General features: G+C 36.9%; 1 protein-coding gene, 1 long non-coding RNA gene and 1 pseudogene across 5 annotated transcripts in view; 1 reads left to right on the top strand and 2 right to left on the bottom strand.

The window, feature by feature from the left end:
- LOC144303972 (uncharacterized) overlaps window positions 1-22,695 on the bottom strand; it is a 209,040-nt gene that overhangs the window by 140,053 nt on the left and 46,292 nt on the right. The gene's annotated exons all lie outside the window — the stretch shown is intronic.
- Window positions 1-22,695, bottom strand: part of ALPK1 (alpha kinase 1) — a 118,943-nt gene that overhangs the window by 65,247 nt on the left and 31,001 nt on the right. Inside the window, exon 1 of one of the 4 annotated variants that reach the window (XM_077882303.1) lies at window positions 12,876-12,900. The exons of the other annotated variants lie outside the window; for them this stretch is intronic. The gene's annotated coding sequence lies outside the window, so the exon portion shown is untranslated. Of the gene's footprint in view, window positions 1-12,875; window positions 12,901-22,695 lie in introns of those variants that run through there. 4 annotated transcript variants of the gene reach the window in all.
- LOC144304250 (dolichol phosphate-mannose biosynthesis regulatory protein-like) lies at window positions 7,444-8,360 on the top strand (annotated as a pseudogene).

Here is a 22,695-nt window from a genome sequence, read left to right as displayed (position 1 = left end):
TAGGACACTACTGGTAGCAGGAGGAACATGAGCAGATTTGCATCTGGAAACATTCATTCTGTTTGGATTGTAGCGTATATTAGGGGAAGAGAGGAAGAAGGTGATTGCAGGTAGATCAGTTGGGCATTTATTGCAACAATCCAGGTGAGAAATATCAGATCACCAGACCAGAGTAATAGAGATACAGAAAATTGGACAAATTTGAGGGCTGTTTAGAGAATAAATGCAGTATTGCTGTTGGATGGATATGAATGTCCTTGAAAAGAATCCTGAGTTTTTTTTACTTTACCATAGCTCAAAGTGGAATGGATAATTTTACCATACTTTGAGACAAGGAACATAGAAGAGATCTTCTATGAAAAGATATAAATACATCTTACATTTTGTATTTCTAGCAATAAAGACAGTAAGGAAGATAGGTCATACTGTCCAGAATAAGCAATTGGATTTTATTTTATTTTTATTTATTTATTTTTTTTAGCAATTGGATTTTAACCAAGAAAGTATTTCTAAAAAAACAAAAAGAGATTTCTGAGATAATTAATATTTAGTACTTGTGACTTCCCAAAATGTACTGAGGATATTCTTTATACTTTTTGAAAGTTATAGCATTTTCTCTTTTCCCTGCAGAATTCAGGAAAGACAATAGGAAAAAAATACTGTAACATGAGAAACACTTTGGAATCCAACCATCTGTCCAGACTTGTATGGTTCATTGTTAAGCATAACAGAGGCTGAAGCCTAGGAAATTTTCCTTCAGGCAACAGTCCTGCTGGAAATTGTGGTCAGCTTCCTTTATAAAAGAATCATTTTCAATTTCAAAACATAACAATTTTTGCTCCCTGAACTGTGGCATTCTGCGAGCTGTACTTATTTCTAAATTGAAGAACGTTAGTTTCCCTATATTTTTTGTAATGTATGGATTAGTTTTTCTATTTTGACATCCCCCAATATATTTTTTTCTAAAAATTAAACAGAAAGAGGTCAGCAAAAGCAATAGGACATACAAGTAGATACCTTTAGAATAACACTAGATACCCAACAAAGTTTAGAATCTAAGGCACACAGGCATACCCATAGCCAAATGATCACGTGTTCATACATTCCATGTTTGATTTTGATACTTGTGTACTTCATTTCTATTCGTGACCTAGAATTTAACTGAGTGGCTGAGTTACAATTGACAAATCAGCAATCATTAAAAGTTTTATTCAAAGCCCCATTTCTTTTGGAATTCGTGAGGTTTTTTTCCTTGGACAATTAGTACCCAGATGGGGGATAAATTAGGGAAAATAAAAGAGTTCCAAAGATATTCCATGGTCTACCGGCTGACATTCTGAAATAATCCACTGGCCATCTACTCATAATTCTTAAACTAGAAGATGTAGGGAAGATAAAGAAGTAGGAAAGATGGTCTATACTGTCAAGGAGTTTATAAATTACAAGAATAAGACATAAATACTTTGAAATGAACCACACAAGGCATATTTAATATGATTATAGTCCAAAAGCTCAGTCTAAAATATCTTTGTTGGAATTCAATTAATGACCAGTTAGATTCATAAGCAAACCCACAGAGCTCATTTAATTCATATGTACATAAATAATTACACTAAACATACTTTTTGATCTACATTCAAAATCACCTATCATATTGCTTCTATGAGAAAATGTATTCTGGTCTTCAACATAGAACAACAAAATGCATTTCTCCAATCAGTCACTAGCAATGACAATCCAGCTTTTTTCTACCCTTTCACCCTCCCCTGAGTAACCCTACACACAAACTCTGACCATACTGTCTCTGGTACTGGTTGGTGCAAGTAGGGAAACAAAAGGAGAAAGAGAAGTCTGATTGGAGTGTAAGACAACTGTGTGCCTTGGATAGATATTTCTGGGTAATGGCCATTGTTAGCATTTTAAAACTGAATAGAAAGGGATAAGAGAAGGCAACTCTAAGTCACCAAAACCTGAAAGAGTAGACTTCTATTTCTAGCAGTATGGAAGTCTAAACATCCTGACCAATATTCCCACTGAAAACAAGTAAAAATGCTGGAAAAACACTTTAACATCTCTAAAATGTATCAATAACATGGTAAGAAAGGAGAGACTACTCAGAAAACACCAACCAAGTAAAAGTGGAACCCAGAAAGTTAACGAACACAGAAGCTAGCTTTTGTCTTGAGTGTATTTGCAAACACTGTAAGACGAAACTTTGGTTTTCACTATCTTGGAGTGTGGAAAGAGAGGAAATAAAACCAAAGGCCTCCCCAAGGTGGGACATATAAGAGGAAACTCTCCCTTGCATAAAACTTATGTCCTAAAAGGTTGAATCTTCAGTGTAAGGGTGAGCTAAAAATAAGTCCCCATCCTCTCCTGCCACCTCCCAAGAAATTTGCCTGTGGCAAAACATACTCCTTCTTAGAGGAAAATGAAATGTTTTCCCCTTGAGAATTTGAAGTCATGAGATCCACAAAACCTCTACCTGATAATTACTTTAAAATACGTTATTTAAAAATGATCCTAAAGCTTCAGGAGGACACACCTTGTAAACTCCAATTTATAACATAATGACATCCCCACCTTGAGGATCATGCAGATTTCATGTAAATTCTTAAATTAACTATGTTTATTGAAAACATGTCAAATACCTAGACATCTTTTTCATTTATTCTTTAGCTTTTATACAATGTTTCTCAAGATCTCCAGAGATAAATAATATTCTAACCCTGTGTTTGCTATTTAAAATAGCTATAGCAAATAAGAGGTGATTTTACATATGTGAAGTCCATGGAAAAAAAAGAAAGGTTCTAGGTTTGTAGTTTTCCAGGCAATTGGTGGAATGAAACATAATCTTCTCAAAAGGAATCCGGCTTCAAAATAAGCTTGAAAGAATTTCCATCTTTAAAATACCAAGAAATATGAGTTCTTGATCAATGTTCACAAAATGCATAAGGTAAGAGGAAATAATGGGTGAAAGAAGAAACAACAGATAGATCAGAACTTCAAAGAATTTAGGTAGTGGAATTATCACATATAGACTATAAAATATACATGTTTAAAGATCTGAAAGATTATGTTGAATGTATGAGTTATGAGTAAGAAAGTATAAAAAGGCATAGGAAGGTTGAAAAAGAATCAAATAGAATTTCTATACATTAAAAAATAATAATTTAAAATGTAATATTCCATGAATTAGGTTTGGTAAAATACTAGTTCTGGTTGAAGTCAGAATTTTTAAACTCGTTGATAAATCAAAACATCTCATCTAAAATGCAACAAAAGAAGACAGAGAGATGGAAAATTCAAAAGAGAAGTTAAGAAACAGAGAGCATTCATGGAAAAACTCTAACATGTGTCTCATGAGAATCCTAGATGGAAAGAAGGGGAGGAAGCAAGAGAAATGTTTGGAGAGATAATGACTAAGAATTTTAGAACAGGAGAAAGTAATTAAAATATCTATAATCTTCAAGCAGGTTAAACAAATAAATAAAAATCTATACTTAGAAATATCTTAGCAAAACTAGGGAACACCAAAGGCATACAGAAGATCTTTAAAGTAGCCAGAGAGAAAAGACAAAGTAACTTCAAAGAAACAACAATGAATTTATAGCTACCTACTGAAAGCAACAATGGAAACTAGAAGACAATGAAAGGATATCTTCAATATGCTGGGGGAGAAACCTTGAAAAATAAAAATATTTAAAAATAAACATCAACAGGTTGTTACTAAACAAATCTCTAAAGTATCTACTTTAGGTAAAAGGAAAGTGATCACAGATGAAGGGCCTGAGATTCAAGAAAAAATACTATGCAACAAAAGGTGACTTGTTGGCTAAATATAAATATTGACTGTATAAAGCTACAACAATAACAACATATTATGAGATGAAAAATTAGAAAAAATACACATACAAACAGCATATATATCAGGAAGAGAGTGATGTTAAAGTGTTTTAAGATCTTGGATTTTGTAGGATGAAGGGAGATATTAACTTTAGACTGATAAAAATTTCTAAGGTGATCCTTAAAACCTGAAATAAAAAACTATAACTTTTAAACTAGTAGAAGGTAAAAGCTTTTTGAAAAGAAAGAAAACATCCAAAAGAGGCAAGAGGGGCACCTGGATGGCTCAGTTGGTTGAGTGACTCACTTTTGATTTCAGCTCATCATGATCTTAGGATCTTGGGATCAGGTCCCACATTGGGCTCCATGCTCAGTGCAGAGTCTGCTTGTTCCTCCCCACTGAGCAAGAGCCCTGCTCATACACTCTCAATTCCTCTCTCTCTCATAAATAAATAAATAAATAAATAAATAAATAAATAAATAAAATCTTTAAGAAGAAGACAAGAAAAGAAAGGGGAAAAAACTAATGAAGAGTCAGGATAAATTTTTTTTAAAAGATTTTATTTATTTACTTATTTGTGAGAGAGAAAGAGAGTGGGAGGGAGAGAGAATCTGAAGCAGATGCCATCCTGAGCATAGAGCCTGATGCAGGGCTTGATCTCACAACTCCGAGATCATGACTTGAGCTGAAACCAAGAGTCACTTGCTTAATGACTGAGCCACTCAGACACACCAGAATAAATTTAAAATACAACATATGATGGTAGAAATAAATTTGAATATATCAGTATTTCCAATAAATATAAATGAACTAAATGCTACAGTAAAAAGATAAAGATAGATTTGATTTTTAAAAATAGTTACATGGAGGGGATCCCTGGGTGGCGCAGCGGTTTGGCACCTGCCTTTGGCCCAGGGCGCGATCCTGGAGACCCGGGATCGAATCCCACGTCGAATCCCTGCCTGTGTCTCTGCCTCTCTCTCTCCCTCTCTCTGTGTGACTATCATGAATAAATAAATAAAATCTTTAAAAAAAAATAAAAATAAAAAAAATAGTTACATGGATTTACTTAAAGCATAAGAATAAAGAAAGCTCAAAGGTAATAATATAGAAAAAGCTGTTTTAAAAAAATACTAACTAAAAGAAAGTATACGTATATTAATATCAGACAAAATAGACATTAAGGCAAAAAAAATGTTAATGAAGATTAAAAAGCCACTTAATGATACATGGTTCAGTTCACCAGGAAGTTATAGTAGTTTTAAACTTGTAGCATCTAGAAGCATAGCTTTAAATATATATGAAAAAAAAGTGAAAGAACCATAAAGAAAAATATGCAAATATATAATCATAGAGATAAAATGTGGAATTCAAAGTGGAACATAGAAGGAAAATTTTTTTATTATTATTTTTTAAAAATATTTTTATTTCTCTATTCATGAGAGACACACAGAGAGAGGCAGAGACATAGGCAGAAGGAGATGCAGGGTCCCCGCGGGAAGTCTGATGCAGGACTCGATCCCAGGACCCCAGGATCATGCCCTGAGCCAAAGGCAGATGCTCAACCACTGAGCCACTCAGGTGTCCCTTTATGAAAGGAAATTTATAAGCAAAATACTTAGAAATAAAGAATGTTCGAAAATTAATGAGTTGAGCTGAAATAACCAAAAGGAAATAAATAGAAAAAATAAATGAAAAAAGTAAAAGGAAATAAAAGTAAGAACGGAGATTAATGTAATAAAAAACAAATATTCAAAAGGAAGCTTCACAAAATAAAGTTCTTTCAAAGGACCACTGAAATTGACAAATTTTTGGTAAACTTGTTCAAGAGATAGAGAACAAATCATTTTAGGAGGGGGCATTACAGATTCTACAGAGATTTTTAAGAAGCAAATAAGGGAATATTAGAAACATTTTTTTACCAACAAATTTGAAAACAATAAAATGGGCAATTTCTATAAAAGCATAACTTACTTAAAAGTAACCAAGAAGAAACAGAAAAACTTTATGGTCCTATAATCTTTTTTTTTTTTTTTAAGTTTTTATATATTTATTTGAGAGAGAGTGAGCAAGCCAGAAAGAGAACATGAGCAGGGGGAGGGGCAGAAGGAGAGGAAGAAGCAGATTCCCTGCTGAGCAGGGAGCCCGTGCTGGTGCTCCATCATGGGGCTCCATCGGGGAGCTTGATCCAGGGACTCTAGGATCATGACCTGTGCCAAAGACAGATATTTAAACAACTGAGCTACCCAGGGACCCTGTATGCTCCTATAATCTTACAGAAATGTAACTAGTAGTTGAAAAATCTTCCTACAAGGAAAACACCAGGAATATACCGTTTTACCAGCAAAATCTTACCAAACATTCAATAGGCCAATAAATCCAATCTTATGCAAAATATCCTTTAAATCAGCAACAAGTGGCTAGAAAATGTAATTTAATAAAAATATGTCTTTTACCATGGCAAAAATATGTAAGGTATAATAAAAATATATATGTGTATATATATGTGTGTATATATATACATATATATAAATATATGAGGTAACCTAAGAATAATTCTAATAATAAATATGTAAGACTTCCAGAGAGAAATTATAAAACCTACTTCATTGAAAGACATTAATGAAAATCTAAATACATTAGGAGATATTTTGTGGTAGGGTCCTGGAAAACTCAGTATTGTTAAAATATCAATTTTTCCCAAATTTATCTATCTTTATGCAATTCCAATCACTACAGCTCTGTGTGTATTTGTGGTCAACCTGAAAAAATGATCCTAAAACTTATGTGGGAGGATAACATTCAAGAATATTCAAAATACTTTTAATGAAAAATAACAAAGAAGGAGGGGGAATGTCATAATTTTTGTCAATAATTAACATAAAATCATATTAAATGATGCAAAAGTTATTGGCACTAGGCTAGGCAAATTGACTTTCTAAATAAAATAGAGTCCAGCAAGAGACATATGTATATATGGAAATTCAGTTTATTACACTACCTCAGCATATGGTATTGAGCTAATTTATTATTTGTTTTTAGATTTTATTTATTTATTTGACAGAGAGAGAGAAAGCACAAGCATGGAGAGCGGCAGGCAGAGGGAGAGGGAGAAGCAGGCTCCCCACTGAGCAGGGATCCCAATGCCTCTGTCCCAGGACCCTGGGATCATGACATGAGCTGAAGGCAGATGCTTAACTGACTGAGCCACCCAGGTACCCTGCTAATTGGTTATTTTTTGAATCAATGCTAGTTAAAGACTTACATGTAAAAGACAAAAATATCTAACTTCTAAAGGGGAGTATCTAAGGGAGAACATCCTTTTGATCCCTTAGTTAGGGAAGAATTTCTCAAACATTTGTTAAAAAAAAAAAAAAAAAAGCAAATGACCAAAGATTGATATTTAATTGGAGGGATAAACTTCTGATTAGTAAAATGACACCATAAAGAAAGTGAAAAGACAAGTCCTAAACTGGGAGAAAGTATCTGTAATGTATGTAACTGACAAATAATTTCCCTTTAGAATATATAAAGAATTCCTATAAATCAATGAGAAAAGGACCAATCACATAATAGAAAAAGAATAAGCAGGCTTCCAGCTGGGCTGTGAGATCGTGGGGGAGATGGCCACGGGGGCAGACCAGGTGGTGGGACTCGGCCTCATCGCCATTAGCCTAATCATCTTCATCTACTACACCGCCTGGGTGATTCTCTTGCCTTTCATCGACAGTCAGCATGTCATCCACAAGTAGTTCCTGCCCAGAGCCTATGCTGTCGCCATCCCACTGGCTGCTGGCCTCCTGCTGCTCCTGTTTGTGGGAGTGTTCATCACCTACGTGATGCTGAAGAACCAGAAGGGGACCAAAAAAGCTCAGTGAAGGCCCAGTGGGGCTGAGGCTGGTGGCACCCCTCTGCCACCCCTCCAAGGGTGGGGGTGCACAGGACCCATCCAGGCACCACGGCTCCCTCAAGCCAGGGCTCCCTTTGGACATCCCGGGGATGGAGCTGTTCAGGACCTACCACATAGGCCTGCTCCTTCCTGCTCAACTTTCCAGAAGCCAGGAAGGAGGATTACTGGGAAGCCTCCCTCCTAACCCTTTCTGGTTCAGGGCCTGAAAGATGCTGGTTGTCTCCCTCTCATCTTCAGACTCCCTGTCACCTTTTCCTCTGAGTTCTATCTTGTTTCAGTTTCCCTCCTGTCACCTGCTGATGTTGGACTTGGTAGGTTCTGAGGCACCATGCAACCTTCCCCCACGTGGCCTGCTCCTCCTCTGAGGCAGCTTTCTTGGGTCTTACATAGCCCCAGGCCCCACCAGGACTTCAGGACCTGGAAAGCCTAAGGGGAGGACTGACAGGCCCAGGGGTTACCACCAGGCCTCAGGGCACATTAGGGGGGCCATAGTGGGCCCCCAGACCAACTGCTTCTCATAGAGGCCCAGCCCCCTGGGCCCAGCACTGGCCAGTTGGGGGAAAACTGAACAATAAATGTTGATGATGTGTTAAAAAAAAAAAAAAAAAAAAAAAAAAAAGAATAAGCAAAAGACTTGAACAGACACTTCACATAAGAGAAAACATTAATGGCCAATGAACACATGAAATGTGTCCAACCTCATTAGTAATCAGGAAATACAAATTCAAACCATAACTATTCACAACTTCTTAATTGGGAAAAAATTTATGTTGGCTAACAGTTGTCAAGAACAGTCTATGTTACTTCCATTCACCACTGTTAGAAACTATAGTTTGACATTATTCAGTAAAATGAAAAATGTGCATAGTGGGTACACTGTAACCCAGTGTCCACTCTTTTTAAAAAACAAAGAAGAGGGATCCCTGGGTGGCGCAGCGGTTTGGCGCCTGCCTTTGGCCCAGGGCGTGATCCTGGAGACCCGGGATCGAATCCCACGTCGGGCTCCCGGTGCATGGAGCCTGCTTCTCCCTCTGCCTGTGTCTCTGCCTCTCTCTCTCTCTGTGTGACTATCATAAATAAATAAAGATTTAAAAAAAAAAAAAAAAAAAACAAAGAAGATTTTATCTACTTATTTGAGAGAGAAAATGCATGAGCAGAAGGAAGGGAGGGGCAGGAGAGGGAGAAGCAGACTCCTTATTGCCTGATGCAGGGCTCTATCTCAGACTTGGGATCATGACCTGAGCCAAAGGCAGATGCTTAACTGACTTAGGCACCCAGGTGCTCCATCCGATGTCTACTCTTAGACATATACTCTAGTTTAGAGAATATCTTGGACCTGTGTCTAGGGAATATAAGCATGTTTACAGTGACAGTTTGTAATAGCAAATAAGCAAAAGGAATCAATCCATATGTCCCTCAACAGGAGAATAGATTAAAAAACTGAAGTGTATTCATACACTGGAATAGAATAAGCAAATAAATGAAAGAATTACAGTTACATATAGCAATATGGATGAATCTTAGGAATATAAAAGAGCAAGTCACAGATGATACATGCATAAAATTTAAAACATTTTTAGCTAAACAATATAACATTATAGGATACAAACATATATGGTAAAGTTACAAAGAAAAGGATGTGAATGATAAACTAAAAATTCAAAACAGTGGATTTACTGAGGAAAGAGTGAAGAAGATGTGAGGGAAACGTATGAACACAGAAGACTTCAAAGAAAGTGGTATGTTTTTTGCTTAGATTAATATCCATCCATCATGTTCTGGGTATATTACACCTATTTTATAATTTTTTGATATTGATATTTAATGAAAAAATTAAAAAGAGGGAAATAGAAATTCCAGTCTAGGAATATTGTATAGGTAATAAATATCAGTTCCTGTCCTTAGGGTTGGACTCAGTGATTCCACTGAGAGATAGTAAAGGAGCCTTTCAGAGCATGGAGGAGCACTTGTCTTAGGACTTCTCATGGGACTAGGACTTGGAATAGCTGGGAAAAGAAATGAGGAAAAGAAACCTAGCTGGAGAGTGATGTGACAAGAGACCTTGAGGAGGAGATCCTCATCTTGTATTAAGGATCCATGAGTTAGCAGGGCCTATTGAAATAAAGATGAGATAGGCAGTTTGAACCATTAGTTTAACAAACACTAGATTGCCAAGAAATTCACCTTTTCCTTCCACTTACAAAGAAAATGAAGAAGTGTGCTGTGATTAAAAAAAAAAAAAAAAAAAGGTAGGGATTTCTATAAGTGAAAGAGAAGTTCTTTCCAATGGCTCTATTTATCTCAAAAATTCCAGCTTAAGCACCACACCTTGTCAGAGTGGGAGAACTACTCTTCAAGTTGTCTGTCCCTCATGCCTGTGTGCCCCACCCTCTCCAGTTCCCGGCTGCTCAAGGTGTTTATCAAATGTGACTGCACAGAAAAGTGCAATCAGAATGTTCCGGGTCACGAATGGGTTACTTGCTGGCCTCAGGAAGAAAGAGGAGGGGAAAAAAAGGTCATCATCACAGGGGCTGTTGCTCACACTCTCCAGCTACGGTTACCCACTCCATCAGCTATGGTGACATCCGAAGAATCATGAGCCTGGCCCCCATCGCTAGAAGAGCAACATCTCAGGTCAAGGTGAGCCAAACCTGCCATCTGGTCTGTTCAAGAATCCTGTACTTCCAAAGGGTATTTTCAGTAAGAGCTTTCTTTGTATTTTTGCACCTTAAATGAGAGAAGAGTTGCCACATATACTAACACCATATGTTCTCAAATCCAGAGCTGCTATGACACTAGGGGGCCTTCATAAAGCAGGAAAAAATTACCTTACAAATTTTGATTGGCCTTCAAACTGAGGAGTATACTCTAGGAGGCAGATGTTGTCCACCCAAACTCTGAGAATCTGAGTCAGGAGGAGGTTGAGTAACTTGCCCAAAGTCCCAAGCAAAGATCAAGATTAAGAATTCAGGGGTTCTGACTTGTCCTCAAAACACACTTACCTTCTCATTAAATAGATATCAGAGTTCTAGAGAAAAACACAGCAAGAATAAATTCACTGGAAGAGAAATCTTTAAAAGGAGAAATGGTGCAGACTCAACTGTTATTATAGCCTCTGCTTTGGTGGTTGAGGCAACTGAAATGCTCTGTTTAACAGTCGGAAAGGCAAACCTATTGGATGTTTCCAGGGGTGGAGTAGGAGGCAAGTCCAGATGATGGTGTGGTATGTATAAGGAAATGGCATGTAGTATACTATGATATAAAATTCCCAAGGCTATGAAGCATTACATACTTTTGATGAAGCCAGCAAATGTAGGGATTATGGTTACTTGTGCAACAATACATTTTCAAATTTCTATTCATAATTCTCATAGCCAGGAAAGATATTTTGCAAAGTCAACATAGATTTTGAGTCAGAGGTAGCTTACAAAAGAAACAGTCTATCTCGGAGAAAAGGCATGAGTAGGCTCTGAAATGACAGAAGCAGCAAAATGATGATTTTAAAATGAAGAATTGTACTTTTGCTCTCTGAGCCATCAGCAGGTAGCCAAGGAAGGCACATGCATTTTGCAATTAGGGTTCTTGGGTTTAAATTTCAGTTCTGTTGCTTGTTAGCTGAGCAGGCTTACACAAGTCATATCTCAGCTTTCTCATCTGTTAAAAAAGGGTAGTAATAGGACCAATCTCACAGAGTTTTATAAGGATCAATTGAATTATATTGTAATATTGTATAAATATAAAAATGTAAATATATATGTAAAACACAAGGGATATGGCCTAGCATGTAATATATGCTCCATAGTTATTAGTTATTGTTATCAATAAAATTTTCAGGAAATGAAATTTAACTTTTTAAAGTTAACCTAATTTTTCATTATCTTATTTGGGTTTGATCTGCTTGTTGACTAAATTAGCATTTATGTTCTTAAGACAGAAAATTGCTTGGCTACACAGTTTTTGGAGTCTCGATATTTTTCCCAGTGTAAAGTCCTATAATAATTGTATTATTCCTTAAGTAATTCCCTAGATCCACATTCAATTAATGAATAAAAATCTGTTAGAGAATTGAAATATTATGGCCAGTTAGATATTTTCAGGAAGATGTGAGTTTTATCTGCTTAAAAAAAAAAAAAAAGCCCTTAAAACCCAGCCAACTTGGTTTAACCAGCTGTTTGTGTCCAGCACTCAGCCATTCTTCCCTCTGTCTGAGGTGGCAGGAAAGTGAGCCCTAAAGTGGCTAAGGGAAAGAGAGTCCATGGGATTACAGATCAGACTGAAACACCCCCAGGCCCACATCATCTTCTTCACCCTGAGATACACACAAAGCTCTTTATTTATTTTTTACTTAAAATGTCAAAGGCGCCTGGGGGTGGGCTTCTGGATTGGGGATTGGCAGACCACACTCCTGGGCTGACATAATAAAAGTCCACCATGTGGCCCTGTGATTCACACAGCATGTGCATGTCACCAGCAACGGATGGGTCTTGGCAGGGAGCCTCCTACTGGCCTGGGAACAAATACGACTTTCATTTTCTCTAGTGGCAAGAGTCTGTTGAGGCAGAACCACCGGGATATCCACACACTTTGAGGGCACAGAGGCAAAAGTAACATTCAGTGAGGCAAACATCCACACACTGAACTACTTCAACACAGTGATAACCAATAGAGCCCAGAGGCAAGAAGATCTGTAGGACAGTTCACAGTAGGATTTTACTATTCCTGTGTGATTTGTAAGGGGGAAAAGGTGTCTATAGAGAAAAGGCGGCACATTTATTTATTTATTTTTTACTTACCTCTTGACAGCTCCTATGCATCCTACGGTATATACAAATTACAGAGTCCTTAATTAACATGGGTCATTTTAGGAGCCAGAAAGATTCTATTAGAAAACCAGACTTAATTCTGCTCTCCCTTTAACCTGCAGAGAGCTTTGAGGCCCTCCTTTTATCAGGCTGGTTTGGAAAATGAGTATAGTTTTAGAATGTCAGGATTCTCCACTTTTTCTATAAGAGTTCTGTTACTGGGTAAAATGTTGCTCAGTCACAGAGTGAATGTGCTCAGGGCATCAATCACCTGATTTGGGGGATAACTTGATTGTTTTTGAACTACTCCACTCACTTTCTTTGGTAGTTCCTCAAGCAGAAGAACTCACATTTTCTCTTTTCTTTAATGAGGAGGATGAAGATCTGAGACTTAGTGTTAATTCTATTCTTTGCTTTTAGCTAATGAAGGAATATTTGCCACTGTAGAACTAACAGAAAAAAATTAAAAATAAATAAATCAAAGTAAGCAAGAGAAACACATTAGTTTTTATACAATCTTTTTTTTTTTTAAAGATTTTATTTATTTATTCATGAGAGACACACAGAGAGAGGCAGAGATACAGGCAGGGGTAGAAACAGGCTCCCTGCAAGGAGCCCGATTTGGGACTTGATCCCAGATCCCAGGATCACACCCTGAGCCAAAGGTAGACACTCAACCGCTGAGCCACCCAGGCATCCCTTTATACAATCTTTTACTGGCAAAAATTAATGATGTGTTTCCTACTGTTTCCTTAAAGTTTGGCTTTAATAGCTAACTTACAGGTTTAAATTATAAAAATAATAGGTACTGCCTTTGCAAACTCCTGAATGATAGTTAAGCATATATGTTGAGTACCCATTCATTATATATTGTACTTGATACTTCTGAGTGTTGAAACAGAATAGACACCCCTCAAAGACAGCCTTATTGGGGAAGTAAAATAAGTTTATGATTTAGCTTATAAAAAATTCCAAAGCAATATTCTGACTCATCAGGATGAGTTTACTTACATTTAGACAAGTTGGAGAATTCATTCTATCCTTTCCACTATTACAGAAGCAAAGGCATTCATATTAAATCTTGACAAAAGGAAATAGAATTATCTTACTTTTACAAGATTACAATGAGGAAGATAGCTAGTAATATGGCCCCCATTTGAGGATAAAGTCAGAAGTTCAGTGGTTTGTCCAAGTTCAAATGGCAACTTACTGGGATTATCCATAGGTGTTAATACAAGCTTTTAAACATCCAATGCACTGTGGTTTTATGTGAGACCATTCTGAATCCCTGGCTTTTGTGGGGAAGGAACCAATAAATACACTGAAAAACAGAATGCATTACTTTGGTAGAATATTGATTCTATGACAGAAATGTGTATGCTAGGCTGTTTAAAGAAACATCTTGCGGGTTGATTCTCAAATTTTAAAGTGCTGGAATAACAACGGCTGTGTTTTTCCTGGGGAAAAAGTATCCTAATTTTGACCTTATTCAAGCTACAATATAATTCCAGAGGGACCAATGAAGGGGAAGGAAAGAACTGATGAGGTCTAAGTGGTGATTGCATTTATAGATTAATCCTGACAGGGAGCAAATACATCTCCTCCCAGGAGGCCCCAGTATAGTCAACTAAGAAGTGGGGCCATTATTTATGAGCACAGTGGATTTTTCCCATTACAATAAACATTTTAATTACTTTAAGTGAAACATTCTTTTTAGTGGTAGTAAGCTTAAAAATTACATACTGTACTGTCATTTTTGGTCATTTCAACTGTGTATGCAAACCTCTCTTATTCTTTACACTGTTTCATGCAGTAATTTGTCTTGCTCTAAAAGCAAAATGGGAAAATTGTATACATTTATAAAAAGGCATTTCACTTACCAAAACCTGCAAGACCCCACATGGGGAAAGACTGGGCCAAACGAGTGGTGGGCAGCATGGCCCCAGAGCAATTTCATTTCCATCCGTTTTACATAGTGGCTTTCCATGTATAATTTCATTTGAGGCTAAGTTAGGAAAACACTTATCCAAATGAATCAATGAAGGTGGAGTAGGACTAGAATAATGATGCAATTTTTATTTTCCAATAAAATGACAACTTTTCATTCTAGGAAGATACTACCATATATCACAAAACATTGCAACCACATAAATCAACAATAAAAGTTGTTACAAAAGAGTACCCATGAAAACTCTTGTGTCATGGGAGCAAATTTGTAACATGAAAGCCAAATAATCCATTTCCTTAAAAAGGGGGGGCCCCTCCATTTTCTCACTGATTATATTAAGTCACAATAAATGATATTAAGTAATTAGTGTTAATTTTTAAGGTGAGAGAACAGTACTGTGGTTATGTTAAAAAAAGGAGTTTGTTTTAAAAAAGAAAAGAAAGGGGTTCATGTCTTTTAGGGAAAATATCTAATATTTAAAATTAAATATTATTAAATATTAAATATTTACAGATGAAATTGCAAGTAGTTCGAGATTTGGTTCAAAATAATTTGGGGTATAGAGGTGGGGAGAAAGTGACGGTACAAATTAGACAAGATTGGCTACAGATTGTTACATGTTGAAGCTGAATAAAATATATGATTTCTTATACAACCCCCTCCACTTTAATATGCTTGAAATTTCTTATAATAAAAAAAGTTTAAATATTGTTTCAAGGACTGTAAGCAAAAAGAAATGGTCTTAATAAACTCTGAGAAACAGAAAAAGACCATTCTGAAATTATTTTATATCTGCCTAGTCCCAGGTTTAGATAGCCAACAAAACTGGGCTTTAGCCTTCCTGATATGAACCCTACTCTGTAAAGTGAAGCCACTGCTTCATCTGATTCTGTAATTAAGTCCAGACTATGATTACGTATATTTCAAGTGTTTGCTTAATGAGTTATCAACAACATGTGTTTTTAATCTCAGCTCATTCCACCCACATCCTCATCATATAATTTAGGCTTTTCTGTTGCACTTCCCAGTTAGTAGTGTGTGCTTAGAAATCACAACCCAATTTGAATATTATCTGAAGTAAAATATAAACAAAAAGTTAAACGTGTGCAAAAATAATCATACCCAATACTTCAAAGCCATTAGCACGGGTAAATGAGCACTGTCTACAAAAACAAGAGAAGCACGCCCCCTATTAACACTGTCTTGGGAAATCACAGGCTACTCCTGAATGAGTAGAGAAGCCAAGCCGGATTTTAACAAAACTATGTCACACACTTCTGTTATTCTACTTTCTACAGAATTAAAAATTTAAACAACTCAAAACAAAAATTCCAAACTGTAGAAAGAAAATCTCCAACTTCACCTCTCTTTAATTTTTTATTTAATGTGGAAAAGTAATCTGATGATTTGAATGCTTGGAGTTTTTAAACTAAGTTAACCAATACTTTTAATATATAGTTCGCTCTCATAGACACTGCCAAAAGGGAGGGTGGAGAGGGAAATTATCATTGGTTGAATCCTTTCTGTATTTTAGGTACTATGGGAGATACCTCAGACATATAATCTTAAAGGATAGGCTTTATTATTTCCACTTTAGAATTGAGAAAGTTGAGGTTTTGGAGGTTAAGTAACTTGCCCAAGGTCTCATACTTCATAAAAAGCATATTCAGACTTTCCAGAAGATTTTGACAGGATGGGTGTTTTTAAAACCTTTTGCCTCCCAGCTTAATTGGCACAGTCCTGAGTATTTCAAAATATATAGAAAAATAGGATTAATGGAAGTCCTTTTAAGTACTCTTAGATTCCCAAATAAAAGAATTCTATAAACATATATGTATATATCACATATGTGATATATACTTTTCTAATGAATCAATTTCTACCAGCCTGGTCCAAAGTAACTTAATCAAATTCCATAATTTCCTCTAAACATACTACAAAGAGACAACTGAAAAGTCAGAGACTAATTCAACTGGTCACTCCTACTATTTTCATGTCAGAAAGACAATTGCGTACAACTGAATTTTCCCTAGACTCTGGGCCAGAACATGCTTTCCTATCACACTCTATCTTCTGCACGTTCAGGGGAGTTTTGTCTCCTAACAGATAATTAAAGACATAGCAGTGCCACTTGCTAGGATTTCTCTCTTTTTTACATCTTATAAAAGAAGAAACTTTAGTTTAAAGATTAGATTTTTTTTTTCCTTTTTCTAAAGCTGGGTATACCAACTGGCATCGGCTGTATTAAAATCAGGAGAAACCTCAATCAAAAAGCCCCTCTCGGAAGGCAGGCTTTCTTGTTAATATGCACCAACATGAAAGGCTTTCTTTTCATCCTATACAACTACAGTGTGTGTAAATTGCAGGGGGCTCATTGGCATAAATCTCGGCTGCGACCTCTGAGGTAAACTGGATTTACATTACTTTCTGACAAGAATTAAATGAAGGCCTTGTGGATATATGAACAGCCTTCTAGGCTGCAACAGATGGGCATGAATGTGCTCCCTAGGAAAACTATCAGTGACATCTGTGTCCTCCAAATTCTGGTGGTCTCAGCCAATTAACGGGGGGGGGGGGGGGGGGGGGGAGAAAAGGTGGGGGTTGGGAGGCCACTGCACAGCCCCCAGCCAAAACCGAGGCAGAAGTGTTTGTGTTTGGAGATGGGATCAGGCTGGCCCTGGCCCGCAGCAGTGAGGTTAGCACTTTATTGTTATCATTCAAATGGAGAATGTGGCTTACAAGCTATTTGTATACCACAGTGAGGATAATATGATTTTTCTCATTTGACCAGAGGAGATGGCCCTCTCTTGCAGCTGATATCATATTTCAGTGCAATCTCTTTGAAATGAGTTTACTTTTGTCTCTTCTGAGGCAGGCTGATGGTGTTGCTGCCTGCCAGTTTATGTGTGGTGTATTCATGTGTCACAAAGCAGGTGAACTCTAAGACAAAACACAGATCTTTCCCCAAATCATTCTTGCTCAAAAAGTACTCCTTTCCTCCTCCTTCCTGATTTCACAAGGAAGTCAAAATTAAGATTTCCTGGTTAAAATGAAGTCAAGAGAAATTACATCAGAGGTCTGTAGTGAATTGGTGGAGGGTTCCTTGAAAAGAGCACGATGAACCATGAACCCCACTGTCTGAATTTATCAGATTTTTGGCATGTCAACCCCTCTGTGTTTGACATGCAGGCGGAAGGAAACCTGGATTGACTCCCCTCATGTTCTTCTTTCCTTCTTTCTTTTCCCATTTTCTTGGATTGTGTGGAGCATGGGACCAGGATTGGGTAGCTGAAGGATGGGAAGGAGAAGAGAACTAACACTTACTTGTTCAGGACCGGGAGATAGTCCAGATCCTACGTCCTCTAGGCCCTAGCATTAAGAACAAAGGCTTTGTAACCAAGGTACCCTAGTCTGGGTCTACCACTTATTAGATATGAGATAATGGGTAAGGTACTTAACCTCTCTGTGCCTCAGTTTCTTTCTGTGAAATCGAATTAACAATAGTATCTGTCTCTTAATAAGGATAAAATAACCTGATACATGAAAAATGTTTCTGACATTTGCATTGAGGGCTATTTTTTATCCTGACTTTATAGAGAGGAGTATTATGGCCTAAGGGTAGAGTCCCAAACATATAAACTAATTTTTCAAAATGAAAAATGTTCTACTAGTCTTTGGAAATTCAGAAAATGGACTTTTCAAACAATTTTTATTGCTTTTAGGATCCTAAGGTCATGCTTTTAAATTACATGTTTCTTTTAATATGTAAGATTTTATTTATTTGAAAAGATTTTATTTATTTATTCATGAAAGACACAGGCAGAGAGAGAAGCAGGCTCCCTGCAAGGAACTCGATGTGGGACTTGATCCCGGATCCCGGGATCACACTCTGAGCTGAAGGCAGATGCTCAACCGCTGAGCCACCCAGGCATCCCTAATATGTAAGATTTTAAAATCATGCTTTGCTAAAATGAACTTTCTAACTATCAAAAGCATCTGGATATCTCTAAATTATAAAAGAGTCTGCCAAGAGGCTAATAATATACATTTAGACAAAAAAAGAAATTAAGCTGTTTGTTTTAATTCCCTTTTTCTTTTTATTTTTTATTTTTTATTTATTTATTTATTTATGATAGTCACAGAGAGAGAGAGAGGCAGAGACACAGGCAGAGGGAGAAGCAGGCTCCATGCACCGGGAGCCTGACGTGGGATTCGATCCCGGGTCTCCAGGATCGCGCCCTGGGCCAAAGGCAGGTGCTAAACCGCTGCGCCACCCAGGGATCCCTAATTCCCTTTTTCTAGTTGCAGAAACGGAGTAAGTACCTTGTTCTGTCCTAAATTGAAGTTATTATATGTGAAGTGTTAGAAGACAATGGTTAATCATGATAGTTCAGATGTAAACTCTTTACTTCTTTGTCCCAGGTGTTGTTTAAAACACAATAATTCCACATAGCAATTGTTTTGAACAACAACAATAGCAACAACAAAAGGAGGGCAAAGAGACAGTAGACGTTCTAAACAAGAAAAGCTACTATGGAAGCTGTAAATGCTCATCTTGCTAGGTTTTTAAACTAAATTTTCACATATGGATTCCTACCTTCTTATTTTCTGCTCTCTATGACTAAGATTCAGTTTTAAGAATTTTAGCAACCTGAGCCTCAGCACAATGTAAGATTGCTTCTAAGGGAAGCCAAATTATTGGTCCATGAAGAAGTCACCCACTCTGTCTCTATCACTCATACCCAGGCTTTTGAAATTCATGTAGTCAGTGATGAGAATGAAAACAATTACAGGCACAATTTTTATACAAATTGTGAAGTTTTTATCTTTATTAGGTTCTAATACCAAATATAATTTTGTCTTATCCTATTGGTATTGATATCTTTGTGTTGGGTGATAAACAGCAGAAGGGCCTTTGTGCGCACAGGGATTCAGAAGAGAATCGACACTAAACAAAAGCACCTGTTGTTTCGTTCTTGTAATGGCCTTAGAAGTGACCAGTTGGCTGCATTTTCCCCACACTCCTCCTTAGGCTTTTCCCAACACTACCATCTCACACATCATTACTGGACGTAAAAGGAGAATAATTGAGGAGAAGATCAATAAATTTAAAGGCTCTTTAAGGAAAGACATAATGAATTTGGTACAGCACATATTTTTAGATCAAAGATGCCTTTGAAGTGACAAAACCCTAATCCATAAACTACTGAAGCACTTCCTTTCTCTCCCAAACTGCTTGTTGTCAAATAAAATGGAAGTTAAGGAAATTATCTTTATCTGAAAATGGCCAAAAGAAGCCATCACCTAATGACAGCCTTGTCACAAGTGACAATTGGGGAAATTGTCAGGAAGGCAAGGCCTAACAAGCAGAGGAGTGGGCTTGCTGTTTGCACTCATCTGGCCATGCAGCCCCCCCACACAATCCCAGTCAGCTTGCTGTGTGAAACAGCTAAGGCTTTGTCAGTGGTAGCAGGGCCTGGAAAGAGCGCTCTTTCATGAATATGTATCACCATTCCTCCTCTGGGTCTGCAGAGACAAACCTTCAAAACTGAAGTATAACACACACACACATACACACACACACATCACTGACCAACAAAACTAAGAGAACCTAGAGAACCTAAGCTACTCAGTTGAGTGTAGTGAAATGCTAGTAACTAACGAAAGAGCACATAGCACCTGGTTCTGTGTGTTTCTTAGGATCTTTATTTCCCAGCAATTCGAATGAAATTGTTTAGGGGACTTTCAGTCTTTGGGAACCCTGTGTATGGATTTCAGGTTGCTTCACACTTCCAAGTTACATGGATTGCAAATCACACATCTTATAGTGAATTCACCTTCTCAATGTCAGATATGTTCTGAAATTCTAAATATGTGAAAATAACTTTAATATTAATTGAGTGCATATGCAGCTTTGAGAGACTAAGTCTCATACTGGCTTCCTATAAGGTAGTAAAAACACTGAATGGAAAATTATGATAAAGACACAAAATAGTTCAACATTGAGCAATAGGACATTATGCAGAAAAAATTTTAAGGTGAAATGGAGTGGGGACCTGCTCTGCAAAGCCCTTTGTAAACCTAAAATAGCATTTAAAAAATAGTGTTAAAATATTACATTTTTTATTGCGTATATATATTATGTATATATCCTTTTCTACAAATATAAACTATTACACATCCATCTCTGGGCATAGATCTATCAAGTTGTTTTTCAATGACTGAACTTTGGTTTTTCCACTGACATTAAAATTTAATTTAAATATAAATATATGTATATATATTTAAGTACACTTTTTATAGAAGCAGATACATAAAGCAGAAAAGTGGAAGGTCGTTCCGTTTCTACTTCTTCTGATGATAAAGTTTGTTTTCTCACTCTGCAAGAGACAAAGCTCAGTTTTGAGGGTTTTTGATATTACGCAATGTTTGCCTTGGACATTTACATTTCATTAGCATATTCTACTCTACATGAAATCCAGCATTGAATGCTCCCAGCCGCTAAAGCTAATCCTCTTTAAAGAGCTACAGGCTATATTACATGTGGCCACAGCAGCGGCCGTGCCATCGCTGCATCACTTTGAAGACGATGAACAGAGTTCTCTTGTACGTCTGTCTTGTACCCAGCCTCATAAACCACTGCTTTCTGTGCTGTGAAATCCTTCTATTTTCATCAAGGACAATTATGAGGAGGCTGAAATCCACGTTACCTCTCTGAAAGCTGGACTGCACTTGAAGAGGAGATATTATGCTGATTTCACTTTTTTCCTAAGTGTCTATCCACAATCTTTTCAACTAAGATTAAAATGAACTATATCCAAGTATTTGGGGTCCTTTGATTAGGATCAAATGCTAACCACATCTTCTGTCTAGGGAATCTGATCCTGGATAATCAGGAGAAGGAGACTCAGTGATGTCACAGGTCTTTTTTCCTTTACCTTATTTTTACAGAATAACATTTAGATGTTATAGGATAACATTTAGATGTAGTAATTTGTAGGTAGCTCCTATAGACGAAGATGATTCAGATGATGGTTCCCAACTAAAGAGCAAGTAGATAATCCAGTATCCAATTTCTTTTCTTTTTTTAAGATTCTATTTATTTATTTATGAGACACAGAGAGAGAGAGAGAGACAGAGACAGAGACAGAGACAGAGACAGAGACAGAGACCCAGGCAGAGGGAGAAGCAGGCTCCATGCAGGGAGCCCAACCCTGGACCGGATCCTGGGACTCCAGGATCATGCCCTGGGCTGAAGGCAGGCATCAAACTGCTGAGCCACCCAGGCTGCCCCAGTATCCAATTTCAGTAAAATATAACAAACATTGAAAATTTTATGACATTGCAGAAAATGTATGTAATTTTTTATTTAAAGCAATGGAAAACAAGTGAAGTTCATTGTTCTATGATTGATGGTATTCCCTTACTAATGCTTAGATTTTTTTTTTTAAAGGAAAGTGCTATGCTATAAACAAAACCAATTTTGTTTTCCTTATTTTATCATTAATTTGTAAAAAATAGAATTGGTTTGTAAATTGTAAGTTTGAAAATAATTGTTTTGTAAAAAATTGCCATTGAAGATGTTTATTATACTGCTTAGTGTTATCTTTACTTAAAGTCCCAAATAATAAATTCTCATATGATTAAAGCAGGAGACATTCTGATTTTCATACCAAATGGATGCATTTCTTTTTATTAGATTATGAGGATTTAAACCCCATCACATTGTCCCTTTTTGCCTTTACTCCCAGGAAACTCAGAACCAGGTTCTATAAACAATTCCATGGGTGTCCTTCACTTAGATAATCTTGTACAAATCATCTAACTCAGGCCCTTCATTATTTGGCCTACATTATTTACCCTTAGTTTAGTAGCTCTAGACACATCTGTGGGGATCCCTGGGTGGCACAGCAGTTTGGCGCCTGCCTTTGGCCCAGGGCGTGATCCTGGAGACCCGGGATCGAATCCCACGTCGGGCTCCCGGTGCATGGAGCCTGCTTTTCCCTCTGCCTGTGTCTCTGCCTCTCTCTCTCTCTCTGTAACTATCATAAATAAATAAAAAAATTAAAAAAAAAAACCTATCTAGACACATCTGTGTTCTCATTACAGGTAATTTCAAATAATTTTGAACATGTGTGCAAGTTAAAATATATTTCACAATAGTGTTCCATATTTAATTTGGCCATAT

Source organism: Canis aureus, chromosome 33, assembly GCF_053574225.1.
Source record: "Canis aureus isolate CA01 chromosome 33, VMU_Caureus_v.1.0, whole genome shotgun sequence".
NCBI classification, from domain to species: Eukaryota; Metazoa; Chordata; class Mammalia; order Carnivora; family Canidae; genus Canis; species Canis aureus.
Note: the sequence above shows the minus strand (reverse complement) of the source record. Positions and strands in the feature narration are given on the sequence as shown.